Source organism: Dipodomys spectabilis, unplaced genomic scaffold, assembly GCF_019054845.1.
Source record: "Dipodomys spectabilis isolate Male_0828 unplaced genomic scaffold, ASM1905484v1 ptg000097l, whole genome shotgun sequence".
NCBI lineage: Eukaryota > Metazoa > Chordata > Mammalia > Rodentia > Heteromyidae > Dipodomys > Dipodomys spectabilis.
In genome coordinates this window covers 4,321,426-4,348,116 of record NW_024870774.1, presented here as the reverse complement: position 1 = coordinate 4,348,116, position 26,691 = coordinate 4,321,426, and the positions used below count along the sequence as shown (strand labels likewise).

Sequence of the window (26,691 nt, the reverse complement as noted above, 5' to 3'; positions counted from 1 at the left end):
AAGTAGTCAAGATTGCTTAGGTGAGTTTTTCCTCCACTGACATGAGAATGTAGGCTTGAATCCAGCCCACACTTTTGCATGACACTTTTGCTTTTGCATTTTGCTTGCCAAGTGATCCACTTCTAAGCCTCTTCTGCACTCTCAAGTTCCTATTATGAATTTACCTTTAATTTTACTATTTTTAATAGTATTGGTATGTAACTTCCTAAATGTAGATCCAAGGAATTCAAACATTTTTTTCTCTTGTAAAGGTCATTTAGGCTGTCAAAACCTAGGATATACTGGTAGTTTGTAAGAATTTTACAATATTTTGCTTTATGCAATTCAGCTTAGGTAATCCTTCAGGAAAAAAAAAAATCTGAGCTCAATAAAGATTAGGAAACTCTGATTCAAATTTGGAATGAAGTTTCATTGGATTGCTCAGTTACACATGGGTAAATCACCCTTATCCAACTTTGCCTAGGGGAGTTTTCAGTGAACACAACAATCATTATAACCTCAGTCTGTGTACATATTATTGATCTCCCCATTTGATAATTCTTTTGATTACAGCTATAAATGTCAATAATTCTTCTTCTTGGTATTAACTGTTAACATCACAAGATATCCAACTTGTATATCTAATTTGAAGATAGCACAGTAATATAAAATTTAACTTTTAGGAGGAAATTTCCAATCAAATAAGTTGACTCAACCTTCTCTCATTTGGCATTATTACAAGACCACATTTGAAGGTGGCCATAGCACTGTCTCCTGTAATTGTCAAGACTCCCTCAGCCTAGGCATGGTACAAGCTTATAATCTCAATGCTCAGGAAGCTGAAGCAAGAGGATCAAGAGTTTAAGGCCAGTCTGAGCTACATCCAGGACTTTCCTTGGGAATGGAACAGCTGCAGACAGGACAGCACACAGACAGGAGCTGGTTTCCTCAGGTAAAAGTGAATCAAGTAATGGACTCACTGAGATGAGGAACCAGCCAGGAGGCAGGTGAGAGACAGAGAAATTCCTACGTGGAGGCTGGCAAATAATCTGCTTCCTCATCCATCTCATGCTCTTAGAGAAGGTAAGGCAGAATCTGGAACTTCAACCAAATAAGACTCAATGGCCGAGAGGCAACAAAGCTCCCAGAGCACACATGGTGTGCGCTTTTTTTTACTCTGTACTCTCAGCCTAAGTCCTCCTCAAGCCCCTCTCTGTCTTTTCTCTCAAGACGTATGCATATGTTATATTCACCTTCAAGACCAAACAGAGACTGCATTGGGATGGAATTGGAGTAAACTCCGATCTCCCAGGTACTCCATAGAAGGGCAAACTAGCACTAACTAGTATAGAAAGACTAAGGTCAACAGACTTTCATACAAAAACATACAGACTTTCATGTAAAATTGATGAAAGTTCTTACTACCATCCTGCTATAAGTCTCTAAGCAGGTTAAAAGCTTGAAGGTCTAACCAGGTACAGCAGCTCAAACATATAATCTTAGCTATTCAGAAGACTGAGCTGAGAGGATCATACTTCAAGGCCAGACTGGGTACAAAAGTCTACAAGACACCATCTCACTCAACAGCTAGTCACAGAGACATATCCCTGTTATCCCAGCTACAAGGGGAACACAATGGCTGGGTGCAGTGACTTGTGCCTGTCATTCCCTACAACACAGAAGCACAAATAGGAGGATCATAGGCTGTCTTGAGCATAAATTTAGACTCTATCTCAGAAATAAGCAAGGCAGGCCAGGTGCTAATGGCTCATGCCTGTTATCCTAGCTACTCAGAAAGCTGAAATCTGAGGATCACAGTTCAAACTAGCTCAAAAAAAATATAAGCACATAAAATTCTTATCTCCAATGAACCACCCAAAAGCCAGAAGTGGAGCTGTGGATCAAGTGATAGAGCACCAGCCCTGAACAAAAAAGGTAAGGAAGGAACAGATAAACAAGCCCTGAGTTTAAGCATAGCACCATCATTAAAAATAAATATAACACCTGTAATCCTACCTACTCTGGAGGCCAAAATCTGAGGATCATGGTTCAAAGCAGGAAAGTCTGTGAGACTCTTATCTCCAAATAATAACCAGAAAAATGGAAGTGGAGCTGTGGCTCAAAGTAGTAGTGTGCTAGCCTTAAGCAAAAGAATCCAGGAACAAAAAAAATGACTGAGCTTTGACTTAGTCTTTCTAGAGAATTATACTATTTGCACTTTCCATGGAGTCTATGATACTTCATCTAATTCATTTATAACCACTTGGATACCACCCAGTGTGTTTATTTATAGATTTATAGGCACATTCTTGCTCCTATAAATTAAGGAAGCCATGCAACCTATGTTTTTCTGAGTCTGGCTTACTTCACTTAATATAATTCTTTCCAAATCTTTCCATTTCCTTAAAAATGGTACAATATCATTCTTTCTGATGAATGAATTCCATTATATATTTATGTGTGTATGTGTGTATATATACATATATATATATATGTATATATATATATATATATATATCACATTTTCTTGATCTATTCATCCATTGAGGGGCATCTGGGCTGATTCTATATCCTGGCTATGGTGAATGAAAGCTGTAATGAACATGGTTGTAGTGATTACATTAGTGTATCCTTGTTTGTGCTCTATTGGATAAATCACCAAGAGTGGAATTGCTGGGTCATAGAGTAGTTAGTTGTATGTTTAGTTCTTTTTTTTTTAATTTTGTTTTAATTTTTTTATTGTGAGAATACCTTACAGAGGAGTTACAATTACATGGGCAAGATAACGAATACATTTCTTTTTTTTTTTTTTTTTGCAGGGGGGGCGGGGGGAAGGTCCAGTCGTGTGGCCTTAACTCTGGGCCTGGGCGCTGTCCCTCAGCTCTTCAGCTCAAGGCTAGGGCTCTACCACTTGAGCCACAGCACCACTTCCGGCTTTTTTCTTTTTGCTTATGTGGTGAAACTCAGGGCCTCAGGCATGCAAGGCAAGCACTCTACCACTGAGCCACCTTCCCAGCCCACGAATACATTTCTTATCAAGCATTGTTGCCTCTTCGTTGTTTCCCCTTCCCATCCCTTCCCATATGTTTAGTTCTTTGAGGAACCTCCATACTGCTTTCCAGAGTGACTGAACAAGCTTACATTCCCACCAACAGTTCCCTTTTGTCCACATCCTTGCCAGCATTTGTTTTTGTTAGTTTTATTGGTAACAGCCATTCTAACTGGGGTAAGTTAGAATTCCAGTGTTGTTTTGATTTGCATTTCATTTATGACCAGTGGTGTTAAACATTTCTCCATGTGTCTATTGGCCATATTTACTTCTTCTGAGAAGAAGTCATTAGCCCATTTATTAATTGGGTTGTTATCTCTTTGTCAAAGCCCAACAAAATAAATAGCAGAAAATGGGTTCTTGTAAGAGAAAGGGTAAGGGGAGAGGAATATAAGAATGAACTGGGGAAAGGAATGCAGGCAATAATGCACTGTATACATCACAGAATTGAGAAAATTAAGGGAAGGGGTGGATTGACAGAGGATGAAGAAGTAGAAGGGATGACACAGATCAAGATACATTGTACACATAAATTGCTTTGTTAAATGGAAAAACAATTGAATACATAACATAAAAATTAAGAAAAGTGAGAGAAAGCATGGGATGGGAAGGATAGGTGAGAATGTTAAAAGTGGTGACATTGACCAAGAGGCACTCTATTCATAAACTGTTCTGTTGGATAATGTTAACTCCTTTGTACAACTACTTAAAGAAAATAAATTTTTTTTTAAAGAACAGCAGTTATAATAAGATTTCCTCTTGAATGAATAATTTAAGAAGTGGGAGCCAAGGAAAGATGGTGTTCCTACCTTCACTTCAGAATCTTGGCCTCTCCTTGCATTCCTATCTGCTCAGATAGGCAGCCCCCAGTAGAGTGTGGCCCAGTGTGTGACATAAGAGAAAAAACATATACCTGGAACTCAAAAAATTAAATCTCCCAACAACAAATCTTCAAAGAAACAACTGCCCAATAAATAAATGGGCTAAAGACTTAAAGAGAAACTTCTCTGAAGAGGAAAGAAGGATGGCCAATAGACACATGAAGAAATGCTCAACCTCCCTAGCCATAAAGAAATGCAAATCAAAAAAGACATTGAGAGGGCTGGGAAGGTGGCGCAGTGGTAGAGTGCTTGCCTTGCATGCCTGAGGCCCTGGGTTTGATTCCTCAGCACCATATAAGCAAAAAGAAAAAAGCCAGAAGTGGCGCTGTGGCTCAAGTGGTAGAGCGCTAGCCTTGAACTGAAGAGCTGAGGGACAATGCCCAGGGACCATGACTGGACCCAAAAAAAAAAATGACATTGAGATACCACCTCACTCCAGTTAGAATGGCTAAAATCAAGAACTCTAAAAACAGCAGATGCTGGAGGGGATGTGGACAGAAGGGAACCGTACTTCATTGTTGGTGGGAGTGTAAACTTGTTCAACCACTTTGGAAAGTAGTATAGAGGTTCCTCAAAAGACTCCACATAGAGCTCCCCTATGACCCAGCAATCCCACTTTTGGGCATTTACCCAGATGTTCACAAACAAGACCACACTAAAGCTACCAGCACGACTATGTTTATTGCAGCACTATTTACTATAGCTAAGATATGGAACCAACCCAGATGCCCCTCAGTAGATGAATGGATCAAGAAAATGTAGTATATATACACAATGGAATTCTAAGCCTCCATCAGAAAGAATGACATTGCCCCATTTGTTAGGAAATGGAAAGGCTTGGGAAAAATTATATTAAGTGAAATAAGCCAGGCCCAAAGAAACATAGGTCCCATGGTTTCCCTTATTTGCAATAACTAGTATATGTCTGAGTCAAGCAGAAAAAGTCAGATAAGGTGATGTTAGGGAAATGAACCCTAAGATATGTATTCAAATGTTTTTTTTTTCTTTCATGTGATTGTTTCTAACACATTTATAAGATTATTTCTTTGTTGCTTTGTATGTCCCTCCCCCACAGTATAACCCCTGCTTCCACTGTATTTGATGTGGGTATAATTTGTGGAGAGGAAGGGGAAAAACAATTCGTTTAAATAGGATACAGGTGGACCCATTGCAACAATGAGATGTACAAGTCGTTATGTCGAAAAATGAACTTTACAACTTTGGTGGGGGGGGTATAGCGGGGAGGATTGGGGGTGGGCAGGGGGGAAGATGGGAAGGGATGGGAAGGGGAAACAAAGGAGGAGGAGGCTACAATGCTTGAAAAGAAATGTACTCATTATCTTGCCCATGTAATTGTAACCCCTCTGTACAGTATTTTCACAATAAAAAAATAAAAATAAAATTTTTTTTAAAAATAAATAAGTAAAAAGAAAAAAGAGAAAAAACACAGGGCAAAAGTAATGAATGGTGGCATTTGCTCTAAGCAATTTTCTTAGAGTTTCATAAAGGATTTTTCTACATAGCCAAAGAGCTCAGGATATAGGATGCATTATAAAGACTTCCCAAAGTGACATCCAGATTCTCCCCAACAACTCACACCATGGAAAGGTGGTCTAGGGAACAGGGCTTGGCAGGTGAGGAGGCTCCCCTTCCTTTCTTTAACACCACAGTATACACTGCCTGCCATCTTGCCCAACATGGAGGCCAGGCTCCATCTCTAACATTCTATACTATTTTGATGATTATTGCTTCAATAGGGTCTTTCACCCTCCCTTCCTTTCTCTCTTTCCCTACCTGCTTGTGATGAGTGTTTGAAGTCATTATTAGCTCCATTTCACACGTGGGGATATGGAGCTTCATCAAGTCTAAATAGCTTCCTTCCAGAAGCCAAAGTTGAGGTCTGGCATGAAAGCTGACAGGGGAGGGAATGGAGGGGGTGAGGCTATGGGGTAACCAAAGTAGTCCTTTAACTACAGCAACGTCTGAATTGAACAACAGGGTAACAAGGGTGTGAAATCCAGCCATCAGCTGATACAGAGGTCATTTTGGTATCTTGACCACATCTCCTAGTGAGGAGGTGGGGATAGGGACCTAACCCTCCTTCTGCCCCCCTCCTGCTTCCTCCCCAACTTTTAAACTGGTTGCAATTTATGTTTAAAACCAATTGCAGCCAGGTACTGGTGTCTCATGCCTGCAATCCTAGCTACTCAGGGGGCTGAAATCTGAAGATCACAGTTCAAAGCCAGCTGGGGCAAGAAAGACTATGAGACTCTTATCTCCAATTAACCACCAGAAAACCAAAAGTAGAGCTGTGGCTCAAGTGGTAGAGCACTAGCCTTGAGCAAAAAAGCTCAGGGACAGTACCCTGAATTCAAGCCCCACAACCAACAACAACAACAACAACAAAAACTGATTCCAATTCCAATTCCCTGGCTTAAGGGGGATAGGTGGTATCTAGTGCCACCCCTCCCTACCTGACCCAATCTGCCTGGCTTTTCTTCCAGGCCACAGAAGAGGAAGTGAACCTGTATAGCCCTTCCTTCTGTTAAGGGTAGCCAGTTGAGGGTATCTGGCAATTCTCATGGAATTTGCTGTCTTTTCCTAGTTTTCAGGACCCTGACTAGAATGGCAATGACAGGTCTAGGGCTGGGTAATGAGGGCTGGAGAAATTCTATGAGTTCCATCAGGTCCACAGAATTGCTACTTTTACCACCCATGTACATCCACGCTGTGAGGCAAAATATCCTAGTGTGTCTCTTCCATTGTCAATGACAGCAGCAACACTAGAGCTCAAGATTTGATATCCACAGTTCTCTGCATTCAAAAATGAGCAAATGAACTAAAAACTCCTGTGGTGGGTTGAGATTGTGCAAAGAATAGAAATTAATTTTTGACCAAACCTTCTCTGCTTCAGGTAAGGTCATAGCACCCTTGCAGGGTCCCAGACAAACTCAAATTAAGCCCTGTTTCCTGCTCTTCAATTGAACACACTTACCCCAAATATATATCGAAATAATAGTATCATAAAGCTTTAAATTGTTTGATCAGGCACTTCATTTATTCTTCCAGAAAATAATATCTCTCATATCTGCTTAATTTTGCTTCATAACATTTATCATCCTTTGTTGTGCTGTTTTTCTTATTTGAGGGTTTTTTTCTTTTGGAGGAGGGGTTGCTATTGTTGTTATTGTTTAGTTTGGTTGATTGGTTTTAGTGTGGTACTGGAGTTGAACTCAGGGCCTAGGTGCTATTACTTATCTTTTTCATTCAAGACAGGCACTATACCACTTGAGCTATATCTCCATTTTTGGATGTTAATTGGAAATAAGAGTTTCATGGACTTTCGGGCCAGTGAAGTTTTCAAATCTCAATCCTCAAAGCTCAGTCTCCTTATTAGCTAGGATTACAAGAATAAGTCACTGGCACTCAGCTCTTTTTTGGTTTTTGTCCAGCTGACCCCTAGAATAAAATATCCTTGATGGCAGGAATTTTTGTCTGATTTGTCCTTACATTTAGAGTACATTTGTCCAACATTTAGAGTAAGTCTAAATGAATTAGGCACTTGGTAAATATCTTAAGCACAGGCTTGAATAAAATGTTTAACGGGGCCCATGTACTCCGCACCATGCTGGATACTGGGACACAAGATAGTATTCATTCTGCCCTCTGAGCCTCACTCTCCCTCTAACAAAATGCAGTCAATAGACAGCAATTAAATTTTCTGAAGGATTGACAATATCTCATTTAAAATATCAGATAGCTTCCTCTTGAAGAAGAGACAACAATACTCCAAAGTTTCTTGGGCAAAGACTGTGGCAGTAGCAAAATGGGGAAGATAGCAAGCTTCCTCTGTCCACTTTTTCTTGCCTTTGAGCCCCTAGGCCCCAATTCTGAAGTCTTGGCCTCTCAGGAGGAAAACTGAGCACTTCTTCATTTCATGAAGGAATTTTTCACACTTTGTTCCCAAACAAACTAGTGTAGGCCTAATGGTTCATAACATAACACATTTTCCTAAACAGAAGAGCAATCCCTAACCCTCCTTCACCATAACACCAACACCACCATAATTACCACCATACACCACCACATGATTATGGTATCCCTTCGGAAGGTAGAATCCATTGGTAACTTTTTTTTCTTTTGGTGCCCGTACTGGGGCTTGAACTCAGGGCCTCTCAATCTGGCTTGGCATTTTTTTTCTACCAGGCTGGCACTCTACCCATTGAGCCACATCTCCATTTCCAGGAGATTTTTTTTTTTGCTAATTAATTGAAAGTGAGAATTTCCTGGATTTGTCTGCCTGGGTGGCTTCAAATCGGGATCCTCAGATCTCAGCCTCCTGAGTAGCTAGGGTACAGGCATACAGCACAGACAGAAGATTCTATATTTAAATAATAAACCTGAGTCATAAGTTTCTTTTTACCTGCATGCAAATGGCAGAGTAGAGAAGTTTAAATTATCCTTTTCTGACTTATAGACAAAAGTCTCATGAGTATTTATAACTTCAGAAAGAGAAATGTCAGTATAAGTATATTATATGGGCAGCAAGTTATGAAGAAGGAAAATCAATCCCAAGTATGGACTTTTAGAGATTAAAGTTGCTTTCATATAATGTAACAACATTCATTTATTCATTCAATAACAATCTATTAAGTGCCTACTATAAGCCAGGTACTTTTTTTAGAAACACTGGGAATATAGCTCCTAGAAGCTTAAGAAGCTTATATTTTATTTTTTTAAGAAGCTTATATTTTAGTAGAGCTAAACACAATTTTTTTAAATGAGCAAAATATATGTTATATGGTGGCAATTTCCATGTGGAGGGAGTGACTGATTGTTGCCAAGGGGCTCAGAGATTACAAGTATCAGTCAGGTTATTAGAAAGGTTACAATAAGAAACTAACATTCCAGCAAAGTCCCTGGTGTGGATTAGGGAAATCAATATTTTAAATCCTGGAATTTGCTGGATTCTTCTCTCCTAAATAACATTTTTGTGGGGTTTGGGGAGAAGTTTACGGGGGCTTGAATTCAAGTCTGATAACTTCTGGCTTTCTGCTGGTTAATTAGAAATAAAGTCTCATAGACATTTCTACCCAGGCTTTGAACTGTGATCCTCAGATCTCAGCCTCCTGAGTAGCTAGAATTACAGGCATGAGCCATAAGCACCTAACTATTTTTGTTTAATTTTAAGGAATACAGTAGCACAACTTTTCTGTAAGAACAACTTTTTCTTTTCATCCTGCTGACAGCTCTCTCACAGTAGTTTACACTTTCATTGTTTAGGATTAATTAAGGAATTCTATTAATTAGTATAAAGTATGTGGAGAGCAGTATGGAAGAGGTCCAGAAAAGATCAAAACTCAACATGAAAAGAAATAATGGAGAATTAAATTATTGACAAGTGGAAATGGGACATGGAATGTGCAAGCCCTCTGCCTTGATGCTCTCTCTCTTTATGTGACCACATTCTAGGGACTGGTAAGCACATCAAATCATCTCAACCATCAAAAGGAAAGGTTGCTAAATGGATGATGCATTTCCCTCGCCTGTCTCCGGCTCACTCTGCCCTTGCAGCTCTGGGAGAAAATCTGCCATCTCATCTGCACATACCTGTCAGTATGCCTCCCCACAGATGCCCCCAGCATATCTGGTGAAGCCAAAATAATAAGTAGCTCACCCAGCAAGGTTCTTGCGCTTTCTTCCTCACCAGGGAGCCAGGCTCAGGAATGAGGTGACTATGAAGAAACTCAGGTGCCCTTAAAATCCCCAGTCTAGTTCTAGAGATTCAGCATCCAGGGTTGCTAGGCACACTGGAACCAGAAGGCCCAGGGAAGGTAGTTTTCATATTCACTGGCCCCAGACAGTGTTCCCCAGAGCCTGCAAGAAAAGAAGTCAATAACCACAGGGACAACGCCAAGAAACTGCATGTGGGCCTGCAATGTCCCCACTCTATCACATCAAGGGCCTTCTCTGACATCAGGACCTCATCTGGACTTGTATCACACCTGTGTGTCAGGAGTGATTGATAAAAGATTCATTGCCTTGGTTTTTTTGTTTTGTTTTGTCGGTCATGGGGTTTGAACTCTGGGCTTGGGTGCTGTCCCTGCACTCTTCAGCTCAAAGCTAGCACTCTACCACTTGAGCCACAGCGCCACTTCTGGTTTTCTGGTGGTTTATTGAAGATAAGAGTCTCATGGACTTTCCTGCCCAGACTGGCTTTGAACCGTGATCCTCAGATCTCAGCGTCCTGAGTAGCTGGGATTACAGGCCTGAGCCACCGGCACCCGGCTATTTCCTTGATTTTCTAAAGAAGTAAAGAAGGGTCTCCTGCACCAAGTTCATAAACAAGAACACAAAGAACCAACAGGTGGTTCAGTGAAAATGACCTTTCTCTTTACAAAGAACCAACTTATAAAGAATGAGTTTCAACTAAGTCCCCTTCCTATATGCAGGGCAACCTTAATTACCATCTTGTTCAACCTCTACGGCTGACTATAGAGAAAGTGAAGAATGTCCACTGCCACACAACCAGCTAGTGGAAAAGCCTGAAGAACCCAGGAGTATGTACAGTCCTGCCAATCACATACACCCCCAACACACACACACACACACACACACACACACACACACACACACACACCCCTGGGTTGAAAATCATTCCTCCCAGACAAGTTGAGCCCATGACTAGGGGCTTCAAAGCTTGAAGAATGAGAAGTTTCTTCTGTGCTGTGGGAGTATAAAACCCAGAAAGAACCTCCAGAGATGTTACCTACAGTTCAGTCTGAAGTTTCTCGTGCTTTGTGGCTTTTTATGTTTGTTTTTTGTTGTGGTTGTTGCTGTGGTTGTTTGTTTTTATGTTTTCACATTACTAGGGATTGAAACGAGGACCACATGCATGCTAAGTATGCATTCTACCTCTTTGGCTACACCTCCAGCCCTTCTGTTTTTATATTTTGTTCCTAAAATAAAGTCTTTCTAATTTTGCCAGAGCTAGAATTGAAGATCCTCCTGTCTCTACCCCTGTATATCCCCTGGGATACACATGCATGCACCCCATGATAGGATTGTCTACCTCTTTCTAAACAAATGCCATGAAATCTCAATCTCTGCCCAGAGTTCCTTTGCATTCCTACAATACCTGCACAGACCAGATGTTCAGTCCATGTTTCTGAGTGAGAAAAGGTTGGTCTTCTTTCTCATCTCAACCTGCATGACTTTGTTCAGTAGGGACTCTCTACTGAGGAATAGAGCCAGAGCTTGAAAGGCAATATCTCCTTCAGACACAATATATTATACACTCCACATTTTTTTACTTTCAAAATAAAATCAAGTCAATAATATGACAGTGTTATTAAGAAGAAGAAAGCTAATGAGTGCTATGGGATTATAGGAATGACAGTTTTATTATATGCAGCACTGCTCAGCCTCTCACATAGGATTATAACCCTGGTCCATTTCTGAGTTCCTCAGAGTGAGACACAAAAAAGTTAGACAGGGTTTAATTGCTGCATTTAAGAACTGCTATACAATGGAGAAGAAGCCCTCTAGCCTGTGACTTGTGTTCAAGCCCTAGCTCTGCCCTGTGAGAACTTGAACCCATAATCTCAACCCTCCAGGCCCATTTGATACAGCCTAGGATCCCATCCAGGGCTCACTATCTACAATCAGTTATCTTCCTTTCCTGAGCTGAGAAAAAGAAAAGGCTTCCCAAAACTTCATCAAAAAGGAGTTTAAGCCGGGTGCTGGTGGCTCACGCCAGTAATCCTAGCTACTCAGGAGGCTGAGATCTGAGGATCGTGGCTCAAAGCCAGCCCAGTCAGGAAAGTCCGTGAGACTCTTATCTCCAATTAATTACCAACAAAGCCAGAAGTGTAGGTTGAAGCACATGGTAAAGCACCCAGGCCTCCACTTTAAGCAGCACACACACACCAAAAAATATGGTAACAGAGGGACTGGGAAAGTGGCCAGTGGTAGAGTGCTTGCCTTGCATGTATGAGACCCTGAGTTCGATTCCTCAGCACCACATAAGCAGAAAAAGCCAGAAGTGGCACTGTGGCTCAAGTGGTAGAGCACTAGTCTTAAGCTGAAGAGCTGAGGGACAACGTCCAGGCCCAGAGTTCAGGCCCCACAACCAACCCCGCCCCCGCCAAAAAAAAAAAATATATATATATATATGAGATGACAGGAGTCCATTGAGAGCCTGGGACACTGGGTTCCAGGCCCAGCACAATGAGGGGAAAGAAGGAGGGACAGAAGGAGAGGGAGACAGGGGGAAGGGGAAAGGGGGAGAGGTGGAGAGGGAGAAGGTTGGGGGAAAGGAAGAAAGAGGGAGAGGGGAAGGGGAGGGAAAGTTGAAGTGGGAAAGGGGAAAGGGAGAGGGAGAGGGAGAGAGAAGTGAATGGGAGAGGGAGAGGGAAAAAAATGGGGAAAGGGAGAAGAAAAGGGAGAGTTAATTTACAGGGACTTTGTCCAGGGAAGATGGGTGGAAAAGCCAGGGAGTCAAAGCCACTATCTTCCAGAAACTCATGTTCCTGAAGGCTATCTGCGCCAAATCCCATGTTAGGAAGAAGCTATTCAAGATCTACCTGTTTAGGGGAGCTCTCAGCCCATTAAAAAAGAAAAGACTTTGGACAACTCAGTAGATCTCTTTGAGCAGTTTCCTTCAGCACTGAACTATACAAATTTCTGTCAAGAGGACTTAGCCTTTGGGCAAAGGGGATCAGGATTTAGGAAGCAGAGATTCCTGCCCTACTGACTCCTTTATGTAACCCCAAAGGATAAAAATCACAAAAAGAAATCAAATGAAATACACCATGATTAATCAAAGAGGATTGAAAGTCATCGCTAGCCTGACACCTACCTTGCATTGCCTCATGCTCATCTCCCTTGAGACACTCCTCTTCTCTAATGCTTCCTCGTTATTCTCAAAAACTATGATCACTCAAGGTTGAAGCTTTTAATCTCCCATGTATGAAAGGATATGCAAATAGAGTTCAGTTTCCTATTGAATCCTTGCCAAGGTCTTAGCCTGGCAGTTCTGGGAAAGAAGCCAAAGACCTCATATTTCTTGGCTGTTAACATTCTCTCATCTGTGTTCAAGACTGAAGCCTGGACACCAGATCTGGTCTCACACTTTCCCAAGTCTTCAGAAGAAATCCCTTAGAATGTTCTGGCAAGAAAGTAACATACTTCTCCCAAATAACCAGATAGAGCATTATCTGGTTATATTTGGGGGGTCATAAGGACAAAATAAAAACAGAAAGTGTGCATTTTTCTATTATGGCCTCAGAATATTAATTAAGTGCTGATAATAATTAGGTCTTACTTCATCTTGCAGTAGGTCATCTGTGCCTTCAGTATGATATAGTGTGCCTACACAGGATGTAAGAGGCAAAGTCTTCAGTGGCAATAATAGCCCTGAATAGTATTCAGAATCACAATGCCTGAAAACACAAGACGCTCAGGGTATTTTGGAGTGGAAGGATCTGTTAAACAGAACCAAGGACTGCATTAATCATTCCATGTTGTCCTCGCCCAAAATAGTAGCTGCCATTTTTACTTACCATGGGGCATCTGGCCCCAAACGTACTGAAATGTTCTCAGTATTCTGATGGAGAACTATATGTTCTGAGCTATGTTAAATCTGACTGTTTATTAAGCATGGGATTTCACTATTCTTGTAAGTGCAATGACTTATTTGTATTCCCCAGTATTTCCTTTCCAAAGCAGACTCCCACCAGGGCTTTCCTGTGTGCTCTCATTTCTATTACAAGGTCAACATACAAGTTAAAATTTTTGATTTCTTCAGAAAATTCTTTGGGAAGATTTCCTCTTTCATGTCTCAGTTATTCCAGGAAAACTAGACTACCTAATGACAGAATGTCAGGCTTTTTGTTTTGTTTTGTTTTTGTTGGTCATGGGGCTTGAACTTAGGGACTGGATGCTGTCCCTGAGCTTTTTCACTCAAAGCTAGTACTCTATTATTTTGACCCACAACTCCACTTCTAGTTTTCTGGTGATTATGTGGAGATAAGCGTTTCACAGACTTTCCTGCCCAGACTGACTTCAAACCACAACCTTCAGATTTCAGCCTCCTGAGTAGTTAGGCTTATGGCCATGAGCCATCAGTACTCATATAGGATTTTTTTAATGTTCTGTTATTGTTATCAACCCTATCATTCACTTGGTGTCTCCTATAACATTTACTTCTAATATCTCTCTCTATTTGTTGGGCTTTAACTCAGGGCCTGGGCTCTGTCACTTAAGTTTTTCACAAAATGCTGGCTCTCTACCACGCAAGCCACATCTCCACTTCCAGCTCTGTGGTGGTTAACTGCAGATAAGAGTCTCATGGTCTTTTCTGCCTAGAGTATATTCAAATCAGGCTCGTCAGATCTCAACCTCCTGAGTAGTTAGGATTATAAGCACAAGCCACTGGTGCCCAGCTCTCTATTCTTGATCCTTCACTTTTTAAAATCATGTCTGTTTGTTTAACTCTAGTCATAATATGAGCCTCTCATTATTTCTTCTAGTCTCTCACACTGACCTAAGTCTACATCTTTCACAAATGATCACTCCCAGACTATTTACATCTCAACATGGGAGTGACATAAAATAGGTCCTTTCCTATTCATTTTTTGTTGTTGGTTGGTTGGTTGGTTTGGTTTCGTTTGGTTTGGTTTAGATTGGATTGGATTGGATTGTCTTGTTTTTGTTTGGGGTATGGAGGAGGTTAGGGTCTTCTTTTTTATTCCTCCTCCTCTTCTATCTCCTTCTTCTTCCTCTTCTTCTTCCCCTCACCTCCTCCCACACAAATCTGAAATTTAGCACCACCTTGTGTCATTTGTGAGTATTTTATTCTCAAAGACTTGTTCTAGAATGGCATTCTGCAGCTAAATCTGAACTTCATCTACCTACTGAACTCAGAAGTACCTAGCTCAGAAAGACTCAGGGGTTTCTACCTACTTCCTCATTATATGTATCCCTGGGAAGTTTAACTCATTGAAATTATATTCCTGTAGAAGATCACAACTGAATCTTGGATTGTATCAGATATACAGAGCCTATAAAGCTCCCTAGCAAAGATTTGAATGTACCATTTTGTGGACTGCATGGGAGCTACTTATATGACATACACATCCCCTTAGATGACCGCAATTCTGGCCTAATACCATACCTTGTTCTACAATGTATTCATAATAGTCCTGGTCTATTGAAAATAACCCAACAATGGCTTGTGCCAATGTGGAAGGACAAAGACAAGGACAAGGAATCTGGCTCCAGAGAAAAATTTTCTTCTCTCCAATAGAAAGAGTCCAAGGACTCTTTGTAAAATAGACCTCTAATAGATCTTTAATCTATTCCAGTTTAACACTTCCCCCATAATTTCTGTACATTGTTTCCACACATACAGAATTTAGTGATGAAAACTGAGACTCTATCCTATGTAAACTAATCAAGACAACTCTCAGAACAGATTCACTGAACAATGAGGAACATTGAAAGCTTTTTTTTTTTGTCTCATTAAAGTAAAGCTTTCTTCCTACCATGGATTTTCCTCTGAATAGATTGCTTGCCAGAGTAGTTGAGATGATTCTACCATGGCTTTTTGGCCTCCATCTCCTAAGCCATCTGGCCTCCATCCGGTCTGGAAGATGGAACTCCTGGTTCAGCAGTATGGATACCACTACACTGATATAGTAATCAGACCTAACTATAGATCTTGGCTAATAAATCTGGAAATGTCTATGATCTAAGACAGAAGTGGGAAGTGTTGTGACAGATGGGGTTTGAGTGAGGGGAAAATGCTCATGTCCGCTGCTGCTGACTTGGTCTTCTTACCAGCTGCCTAGAAATAACAGATGCCGCTTCCTTCTGAGGCACCAGAGGCCTCCCCCCAAAATGTCCACATCCTGTGGTTACTTGTATCCCCTAATACCCCATATTTTAGATCCTTTCCAATTCACAGAACAAAGAGCTGCTGGCTTTGGTCCAATTCACAACAGATGTGAGCCATAACCACCAACTACCCAGGAAGCATTCTCCATAGCAAGCCATGAGAACCAGCTTCTTAGAAATCCCTGGGCCTGTGGTCCTGTCAATCAGTTAACACCTGCTCAGAGACAGACTGGAAGACTTTCCCCAGAGTACCTCTGGGTAGTTAATTCATTCTGTTGGGAATAAAGTAGACTGAATTTACTGTTGCTAGTATTTATGAAGGTTGAAACAGATTTAAGGAAACTAGATAGTACCATAACTTAACATTTACTTTAGGAAAACACACAGCTCCATCTACAAGTCTGAACTAATGCCTTCTCATATCATGAGCTTGTTCATCTCACTCTCTGGGTCCCACATAGTGGCTATGCACTAGACAGACATTCAAAGTCATGAGCAGCAGAACTCTGTCTCTTTGCATATAGCACAATGGGGATGGAGATTCTGATGGTCAGAATACCATTACTCACTTGCAGCCAGGCCTTGCAAGGATGTCCTTGTGTTAAAGTTAGCTACCCCTATATCTACATGAAGGTTTTTTTCATTCATTATTTTTCCTCTAGGGAAACAGTCTTTGTTGTGTGCTGTCTACTTAGTAAAGCTAAGAAATACAGGAAGGAAAAAGACAAAGTACAGAAAGAGAAACATAAAGATAGTAGAACCAGGGAAAATACTGTTTGGACTCAGTAGTTTTGTCTGAGTTGATATTAAAATGGCTTCCCCAGGTTATGGTCAAAATCAGTATTAAGATGTGTATTTAAAAAAATTTGGATATCCTTGGGAGCTCTGAGAAAAGAAAAAAAAGAATTCCAGGAGTACCAATGGCAAAAAAATAAAAGCGCTTAAAGGATCCCAGAATTCAGCATCTTGACAATGGGTAGACTACCACAGCCAGCCTCTGTGGACTCTGTGGCTTTCCCTTCTCATCACATTTCCCAAGGGCTTCTATTCTATTCCTTGCAAAACCCAATTGCAAGAAATAACCTAAAACTAATTGGCACTAGTATTGGAGTGATGAAAAATAAAGGAAGACTTTGGCTTTCTTGACGCCAGAAAAAGAGGGGAAACTTGGTATTTTAAAAGAGATAACAAGCTAATGTCTGAAGCAATTATGGTAAAAATTTTTAAAGCTTGAGAAAAAATTGCCTAAAATGTAAAATGGAAAGCTGTTTTCTCTCTAGAGGCTCCATGTGGATCACATATAGGAAATGCAGAGGTTCCCAGAGTGGCCCTTCTCGTCCCATGATCTGGAACAGGCTAACTAGAGCAACCTGCCAAAGAAAAGAGATCTGACCTTGGAGAGAGGCATTGCAGCAGGGCAGAGTTGAGGTGAGGGTGGGAGGGGCTACCTGGAAGAAATCGGTTTTAGTACAAGCAAATGTTTTGCTCTGCAGGGAAACAGGCAGCCTAGTCAGTGAGCAAGTCCATGGATGACCTTGGGGGGGGGGGGGAGGAGGGATGGGTCTAGGATGTTGCCCCCATTGATTGGTTGACAACTAAACTCAACCAACCTCTCCCTCCAATTCATTATAGAAGTCTACACTGAAAGAAAATCAAATTTGAAAACCTTTTGTATGACTAAAGATGCTAAAATTATAATAACCATTTTTTCAAAGTTAATTGAAGGAAAATGGAAGAAAAACAAAGAAAATCAAACCTGCTACCAATAAGCAACTACATTTACCATTCTGGTATATTTTTCCAGAGATTTCATTTTCAATATACAGACAATCATAAAGTCTGTAAATGTAATCATAGACTATTTCACATTTGTCTCCTTTCACATATTGGATACTTTTTAATCTATATTTTAATAAGCTATGTTAATATTGTATCTAGGGACATACTATATTTTATTCAATTTTCTTATGGCTAGGTACCTAGGGATCTTCAATATTTTTCCCATTATAAAAATTTGCTGTGATGAACATGTCTATATATATAATTTTTTATTCTTTAAAATGATTATAGTTGTGTGAGATAAAATTAAATAAAATTTTACTTATATTATTATTATATTATGTATGCATTATATAAAATGAAATAAGCAAGCCCTCATTTTTCTCAAAACTTCCAAAGTAGGGTTTAGGCCAACTTAATATATATAAATCCTTTGGGTAGTAGATGGAAGTATTGAATTTTACTTTCAATGTTAAATGTGTTATTTCATTACACATACATATTTATAAAATAATAAAAGTTTTTGTCAGTCCTGGAGCTTGAACTCAAGGCCTGAGCACTGTCCCTGAGCCTGTTTGTGCTCAAAGCTAGCACTCTACCACTTGAGCCACAGTGTCACTTGCAGACTTTTCTGATGGAGATAAGAGTTTCAAGGACTTTCTTACCCAGATTGCAATTCTCAGATCTCAGATCTCCTGAGTAGCTAGAATTACAGGCATGAGCCACCAGCACCTGGCTTAAATAAATTATTAATTCCTATTTCTTTCCAGTCTGGTAGTTAATAAAAATAACTCTGTTCAAATTCTTCACAAACATCTCAAATCTATCTATTTGTTATAACTAGCACCATATTGTATATCTTCAAATATTTTCCATATTAAGCTTGCTTTTGTTTAGGTTAAGTAGAGCCTATATCAATGCATATATGTTTTTACAATACTCCTTTTGAGCTATAGCAACTATTTGCATAAGAGCTGCTGCTTTAACATTTATCCACTAAGCAAAGATTCCTGATCTCTACAATAAGAGATATTCTTTAAAGAGTTGTTTAATCAATACCAAACACAATTGTGAAGGCATTGGGAAACCCAAGAATAATTAATTTTCTGTAATTATGCAGTTATCTTTTAACACCATAAGTTGACTTTCAGGCATAGCCATGAGTTAGCATTGGGTGAAACCAGTCCAGATTAGGGTACCTTTACTCAACTGTACTTCATCTAGAAATAAAATATTTGAATCTGGTGCTAGTGACATACTGTAATCCTAGCTACTCAGAAGGTTGAGATCTGAGGGTCACAGTTCAAAGCCAGCCCAGGCATGAAAGTCTGTGAGACTCTTTTCTCCAATTAACTACCTGAAAGTGGAGTTGTGGCTCAAGTAGTGGAGCATCAGTCTTGCAAGACAAAAATCTAAGGCCCACACCCTGAGTTGAAGCCCCAGTTACTGACATACACACAAAATAAACAAATAAAATACTTGATTATAAACATTGCTTTTTGTAATTTTTGTAAGAAATTGAATATAAAGTGACTCTTTCTTTAAAGATAAGAAACTTCATTTTATAATGAAGCATATGTAATATTTTTTTCTCACAGTAAATCCCCAAAGTAGAAATATTTGCTCAAACTACTGTATTTTGCCCTTTTGATATTAATTGGCTTCCAATAATAATATAACAGTTTATTTGACTACAACATATTGACAGTATTAAAAAATCACCTTTTAACTGTCCATAAAACTAGTTTGTCAATTATTTATTTACCTTTTTTTTTTTGGGGGGGGGGGGTCCGGTCGTGGGCCTGAACTATGGGCCTGGGCCTCAGCTCTTCAGCTCAAGGCTAGCGCTCTACCACTTGAGCCACAGCGCCACTTCTGGCTTTTTTCTTTTTGCTTATGTGGTGCTGAGGAATCGAACCCAGGGCCTTGAGCATGCAAGGCAAACGCTCTACCACTGAGCCACCTTCCCAGCCCTTTATTTACATTTTTATTACTAGAAGGTTAAAGTATTTGTCCAAGTTTGTTAACCACTAATTTTCTTCATTTGCCCATTTGCCATTTATTTCTTTAGGTTTTCAGTATTTGAGTTGCTGGTTTCTGTGATTATAATAATTTTGTGCATCTAAGTTTAATAACTAAAACACAATCAAAGCACTGAGAATTCTGACTCTTGTGGATAGGAGAAGGTGGTGATGGCAGCATGCCAAGAAAGGGGGGAAAAGGAAGAAGAAGGTTTTTATACTACTGCATTTCACTGTGCCTTACCACTTAGGTTGAAGCATAGTAAGCTTTTGTTCAAAACACTCAGCTGTGAGCCTTGTGCCTCCATGATAGGAGAGAGGAAGCTCATTGAGTGTCGTGGGGAAATAATAGTTGAACTCTTGCCCCTTACCTTAACTCTTTTTTCTTCTTTCTTTCTTTCTTTCTTCCTTCCTTTCTTCCTTTCTTTCTTTCTTTTTTCTTTCTTTCTTTTTCTTTCCTTCTTTCCTTCTATCTTCTTTCTTTCTTTATTTCTTTCTTTTTTTCCTTCTTCCTTTCCTTCCTTCTGTCATTCCTTCCTTTCTTCCTTCCTTCCTTCCTTCCTTTCTTTTTCTTTCTTTTCCTCCCTTCCTTCCTTCCTTCCTTCCTCTTTCTTTCTTTCTTTCTTCTGATGCTAGTACAGGGGCTTGAACTCAGGGACTGGTGCTGTCCCTTAGTTTTTTCACTTAAGGCCTGTGCTCTACCACTGAAGCCACACTTTGACTTCTAGCTTTTTGCTGGCTCATTGGAAATAAAAGTCTCACTGACTTTACTGCTTGGGCTGACTTCAAACCACAATCTTCAGATCTCAGCCTCCTGAGTAGTCAGGATTACAGGTATGAGCCACCAGCACTCAACCTTGACTTTTTCTTTAGACATTTACTCCTCATCAGCTATTGCAATCATTTCAGAATAGGAATGAGTACCCCCAAAATCATTAGCAATAAATAATGCCAGCCATACAGCTCCACATTGGGACTATAAAATAGAGTATGAAGGACAACTATAGAGAAAAGAACACAACATGATGGATATCTGGTTGCACATTAGTGATTATAAACCAAGAAATTGAATTCAAATGTGCATGACTAATTTTTTTTTCCTTTCAGAGAACTGAATGCCAGGCTTGGAAGGTGGCTCAGTGGTAGAGTGCTTGCCTTGCATGTATGAGGCCCTGGGTTCAATTCTTCAGCACCACAGAAGCAGAAAAAAGCCAAAATGGCACTGTAGTTCAAGTGGCAGAGCGCTAGCCTTGAGCTCAAGAACTGAGGGACAAGGCCCAGGTCCAGAGCTCAGGCCCCGTGACCAACAAAAAATAAAACAAATGGGAAGGGGAAACAATGAGGAGGCAACAATGCTTGATAAGAAATGTACTTGTTATCTTGCCCATGTAATTGTAACTTCTCTGTACGGTATTCTCACAAAAAAATTTACTTTAATCAAAACAAAAAACAACTAAATGCCTCCTACAAAATGAAGCAAGGTCTCAGAAAATTTGCTGCCCAGTGAATTTCATCTCAATGTAGTTTGATGTAATTGCAGTGTTGCAACTTTTTTAAATAATGTCATCCCTGAAAGTAGGTCTGTAAGGTGAGGTTTTGATACTGAATTCCCAAATCCTGATTTAGGCCTCATTTAATGAGAATATTTTCAAGTGAGGGAGTAATGGTAGCAAGAATGTAGCACCAGACAAGTGGCCCCAGGATGTGATTTAAAAATGCAGACTGAGTGCTTGCTTTGGCAGCACATATATTAAAATTGGAACGATGCAGAGAAGATTAGCATGGACTCTGTGCAAGGATGATACACAAATTCATGAAGCATCCCATATTTTTTGCAAACCTCTAAGTTGTGGGGCAATCCCTTACTATCTATAATGTACTGTATCATTCAATCAAAAATTGAAAGAATGGAAACGCAAAAAAAAAAAAAAAAATGCAGACTGAGCAGGGTGCTGGTGACTCACACCTATAATCCTAGTTACTTGGGAGGCTGAGATCTGAGTTCCAGTCCAACCCAGAAAGAAAAGTCTGTGGGACTTTTATCTCCAATTAACAAGCAAAATGTCAGAAATGAAGCTGTGTCTCAAGTGGTAGAGTGCCAGCTTTGAATAAAAAGCTAAGGGACAGACAGTGCTAACGCTCTAAAATCAAGCTCCACTACTGGTACCAAAAAAAAATTTTTTTAAGTAAACTGTTCATAAATAAAACCTGACTCTTTGGAAAGTCTCAAATAAACACACAGTTGAAGAAAATGTTTTGTTGTTGGCTGTTGTCAGAGACAACTAGTCCTTCCAGCTGGTAAAAGACTTCACCACATGGGGCTGGGAAGGTGGCTCAGTGGTAGAGCGCATGCCTTGCATGCCAGAGGCCCTGGATTCGATTCCTCAGCACCACATAAGCAAAAAGAAAAAAGCCAGAAGTGGCGCTGTGGCTCAAGTGGTAGAGCGCTAGCCTTGAGCTGAAGAGCTGAGGGACAGCGCCCAGGCCCAGAGTTCAGGCTCCAAAACTGGACCCAAAAAAAAAAAAAAAAGACTTCACCACAACTGGAAATATTTCAGAATCAAGGACTCTCCCTCTCTGGTTAAGGCCTACCAAGCAGTTTCCTTATTCCAGATAGAAACTATTTTCTTCCACCTACTTGAACTAACATTTGTGTGTGGGGGTACGGGGGTGTGGGGGTGCGCACGCACACACACACACACACAAAGTGCCTGCGCGCATGCACCAGCACCAGTTTTATGGCTTGATTCCTTGAGATTTTTGCTCAAGGCTAATAACACACTACCACTTGAGCCACTTCCATTTCCAGCTTTTTGGTGGTCAATTGGAGAAAAGAGTCAAAGGGACTTGACTGCCCATGCTGGCTTTGAACCACAATTCTTAAATCTCAGCCTCCTGAGTAGCTAGGACTACAAGCATGAGCTACCAGCATCTGGCTGATCTTACATTTTTGCAAGGTATTTCTTGAGTGGTAAGCAATAAGTCCATTCAATTGAGAGAATCAATCAATGCTAATAAAATAAATCTGAGAGCTTTTAAGATCTGGTCTCTCCTCACTCTTTACTTGACCCTGCATGAGTTTGATTCAAGGGCACAGAACTAATCTTTCATGATGGAATATAATCACCAGTTAGCACAGTAAGTCCAATTGCTTTTTGTCAGTCTGGAAGAGCAATAGCAATGCACAAGTGAAGAAAAACATGCTTAGGCCTCTTCTCTAGGCTCTCCAAAATAATTGAGCATTTGACTTCAAACAGAGAATACATCAACTCAGTGAAAATCAGAAGAGCCCATTTTTAGGATCTGTGAACATATCACAGTGAAAACCTTACTTTTAGTGCAGAAATGGAATGTAACATCCTTACATTACCTACCTGATAAAATTCAAGTGCATAATAATTTTTCAACATAGAGTGATGAGTGTATAGTATTTCTTTCTGTATAGCAGACTGTAAGTATTCACAGTTACAGAAAGAAATATGACTAGGTTTGTGCTCCACTCAAAGAATCCATGCAGAAAATGATATCCCAAGCCAAAGGGAAAAGAGTATAAAACACTATAAAGTATCAAGATACTTGTTGTTAGCCAGGTACCAGTGGCTTATGCCCACTATCCTGACTACTCAGAAGGCTGAGATATGAAGATTATAGCTTGGAGCAGAAAAATCCATGAGACTCAAGCTGGAACTGGAACTGTGACACAAGTGGTAAGGCACCAGCCCTGAGCAAAAAAGCTAAGGAACAGCACCCAGGTCCTGAGTTCAAGCTTGCTCTTTCCTGGTGGGGTATACTTGTTACCTTATCCTAGGTGAGCAGTGTTGTCCTTAGCAAGCCTTTGTGTACATCTTGACATGACTTGGTATACATACACATACCCTCACACTTTATGAATGTAAATAAATCTTTAGTTCTAACAAGCAAAGAAGCAAAGAACTAGTAGGATTCCACAAAGCAACAACCAGATAAATTCATAAGATGAATGTTATGGTTTGGCCATGATCTGAGCATGTCCCACAATGGTTCATGTGCTGGGACCTTGGTCCTCAACATGGCAGTGTTGGGAGATGGTGCGACACCTTTAAGAGGTGGAGCCTATGGGAAATGATTAGGCCTCTGACTCAAGGAATTAATGTAGTTTTTGTGGTAGCTAGGTTAATTCTTTCAAGAGGGTTTTTATCCAAGAACAAGCCTGGTCTCTCCCTGATCTCATTTGGCTTTCTGCATTACCATATGATCTCTTTTTCTTCTGCCATAATGCTATTCGCCATGATATGACTCAGCCAAAAGGATCCGCAGAACTAACATTTATTTTCAACAAAAAGAATGAAAGATCACCACTGAAAGATAATATGCGTTCTGCAGATAATGTAGTCAGATTCTTAGGTCATCACTGAGCCCTCCTCTGTCACCAAACACAATCATCATAGACCCAGTATCTGATCCCCAGGGAAGAAATCAGAAGCAAATAACATGGAGATTCATGGTCCTTAACTCTAGAAATTCCAGCCAGAGTTTATAAGTCAGTTTCATTGTGCCTACATAGCTAAAAGCACACTATTCTTAATGACTTCTGATTGCTTGCTCATCAATACATCAAAGTCTATAATACAAGCCATTCATGGATCACTAGCAAGCAGACAGCACATGAAATAGCAGCAGAGAAAGCCTGAGGTTTCCTGTACAGCCTTGGCAGCATGAACAACATAGAATTAAGATAGTGGTTCTATGAGTACAGCTCATGGATCTCCAAATGTTTCAAGACTAGAGGATGTATCCATCCAATGTCATTTCATTTTGTTGGCTTGATATCCCTAAATTTGTCCCTGGTATTCTGAATCACAAAGCCTGGCCCCAGTAAGGATGAGACAGTACCATAGTAAACCTAGTCCCCATCCCCACATCCCTTCCCTCTAAAAATGGGTCTTTCTGGTACTGAAAATTGCCCAGCGTACTTTAAAAAAAAACTGAACTTTGGGGGTTTTTTCACATATACCCTATATTTTGTGCCTCCCTTTTCTCAGAAGAGCATCTTATACAATAATGAAAAGCCACATGCAGAAAGAAAATGCCAGTCCAACCTAGAAGAGCACTCCAGAGTAGGAAATCAGAGTAGGAAAACATTTGAAATGTTTTCAAATAGTAAATGCCTGATAGACCAAGGAATACTTGTATTTGTCACATACACCAAAAGAATCATTACCTTCTGATACAGATACTCCATTTGTTGCATGGCCTTTGGAATTCGGTTCCAAACTGTGGGAATTCTCTGGATCTTTCTAGATTTTCTTACCTAAAAACATTAAGGACAAAATATATGATCCTCGAAGTGTCTCCCAAGTGTGACATTCTAAGATTCCTCTTCAGGATATAATTGATCATTGATTACCCACATTAGTGGAAGAGAATGTGACTTGAATACTCCAAATATGTTGATAAAGTAAAACTCATTTCTATTTGGCTTCAGAATGTAACATGGTATGCAGAAAATTACAACAGTCTAATCTTTCCAGTGATCCTTAAGCCAGGCTACTGCTAAAAATCAATTTGTTTGCAACTAATGATGCTATGCTCCACTAAACAAATGTAAGGTGATGCATTAAGAGTTAAGAAGAGGTAGAAAGATATGCCATAGCTTACCCTTTCTGAACCTAAAATACCTGATCCCCACAATAGATTCACGGGAACTTTTGAGCACTCCCTGAGTCAGGGTTTATACTGGCACAGAACACCCAGAGATGAACAAGAAAGATCCCTTCTCTGGAGGCTCTCTGCCTAATGAAGAAGAGATTTTTTTAAGGGGAGGGAGGAGAGTTCTAAGTGCAAAGATAGAAATAAGCATCAAATACCACAAAAATTCAAGGAGCGGTTAAGCACACAGTCCAGTCTATTTGTAGCACCAGGGAACTTTTCTAATTTTTTAAATTATATTTAAGTAGTTGTACAAAGAGATTTCAGGGGGCTGGGAAGGTGGCTCAGTGGTAGAGCGCTTGCCTTGCATGCATGAGGCCCTGGGTTCAATTCCTCAGCACCACATAAGCAGAAAAAAAAAGCCGGAAGTGGCGCTGTGGCTCAAGTGGTAGAGCGCTAGCCTTGAGCTGAAGAGCTAAGGGACAGCGCCCAGGCCCAGAGTTCAGGCTCCACGACTGGACCCAAAAAAAAAAAAAGAGAGAGAGATTTCAGTACAAACTGATTTCAGTCAGTTTAGGAGTACAATGCATCTTGATCAATGTCACTCAGTACCTCATGCTAGAGAGGCACTCTACCACTTGAGCCATGCCCAAACTCCCAATCTTGGATAGTCTTTCAGGACTCCCAAGGACATTAACAGCTATGTTAGACTCAGAAAAATAAGATGATTTAAGGAGGTGGATTAGAAGACAAGAAGGACATTACATGTAAAAGGAATAACATGGCAAAGACAAAGAGGCAAAGAGTACATGGACCATTTAGGAAACAAGTATATCAATGCAACTGAGTTTAAGGGAACAGAGGCTTAATGTATCATACTCTCTTACCTGAAGATTAGTGATGAGCTGCCAAAATTTTCAAACATGCAATTTCATAATTGATGGAGAGAACTGAAAGCATATGAAAGTCAGACTTCCACCAAACTCACCATCTATAACAGTCAGCTACTTCTGTTCTGATGATGATTTATAACAAATAAACCCATCAGTTAATATGTTGCTTTTGCTCAATAGTCTGCAGGCTATCTGGACTTGGCTTCAAGTCCTGGTTGTACAGTTCTATTATAAGGAAGAAGTGAAGAGATGGGAACCACAACAGCTGTATTCTCATTGGTCTCCCAATTTCCTACTTTCTGAAGATAGTTTTATTCAAGGAAATTCCTGATGACTACCTCTTGAAAAAGTGTATACCAACACTAGTGGGAAGTTGGTGTATGTAATGTATATTATTTGGGAACTTCATTTATTATTTAATATAGTATCCACTCACCTTTTATTTACCATTCCAGGAACTTGTACCTGACTTGGCTTTATCCAAAAGTCAAAGTTACAACTTTGTTTTCATCTAGCCTAACCTGAGATTAACATTGTGTTGCTTTCTGCTCTAAGGACCCCCT

At 40.1% G+C, this 26,691-nt stretch overlaps 1 non-coding gene and 1 gene segment (V, D, J or C); both read left to right on the top strand.

The window, feature by feature from the left end:
• Positions 1–26,691, top strand: part of LOC122113442 — a 547,786-nt gene that overhangs the window by 405,631 nt on the left and 115,464 nt on the right.
• Positions 21,334–21,440, top strand: LOC122113504. Its single transcript, XR_006148444.1, has one exon. It is a non-coding gene; the product is annotated as a U6 spliceosomal RNA (small nuclear RNA).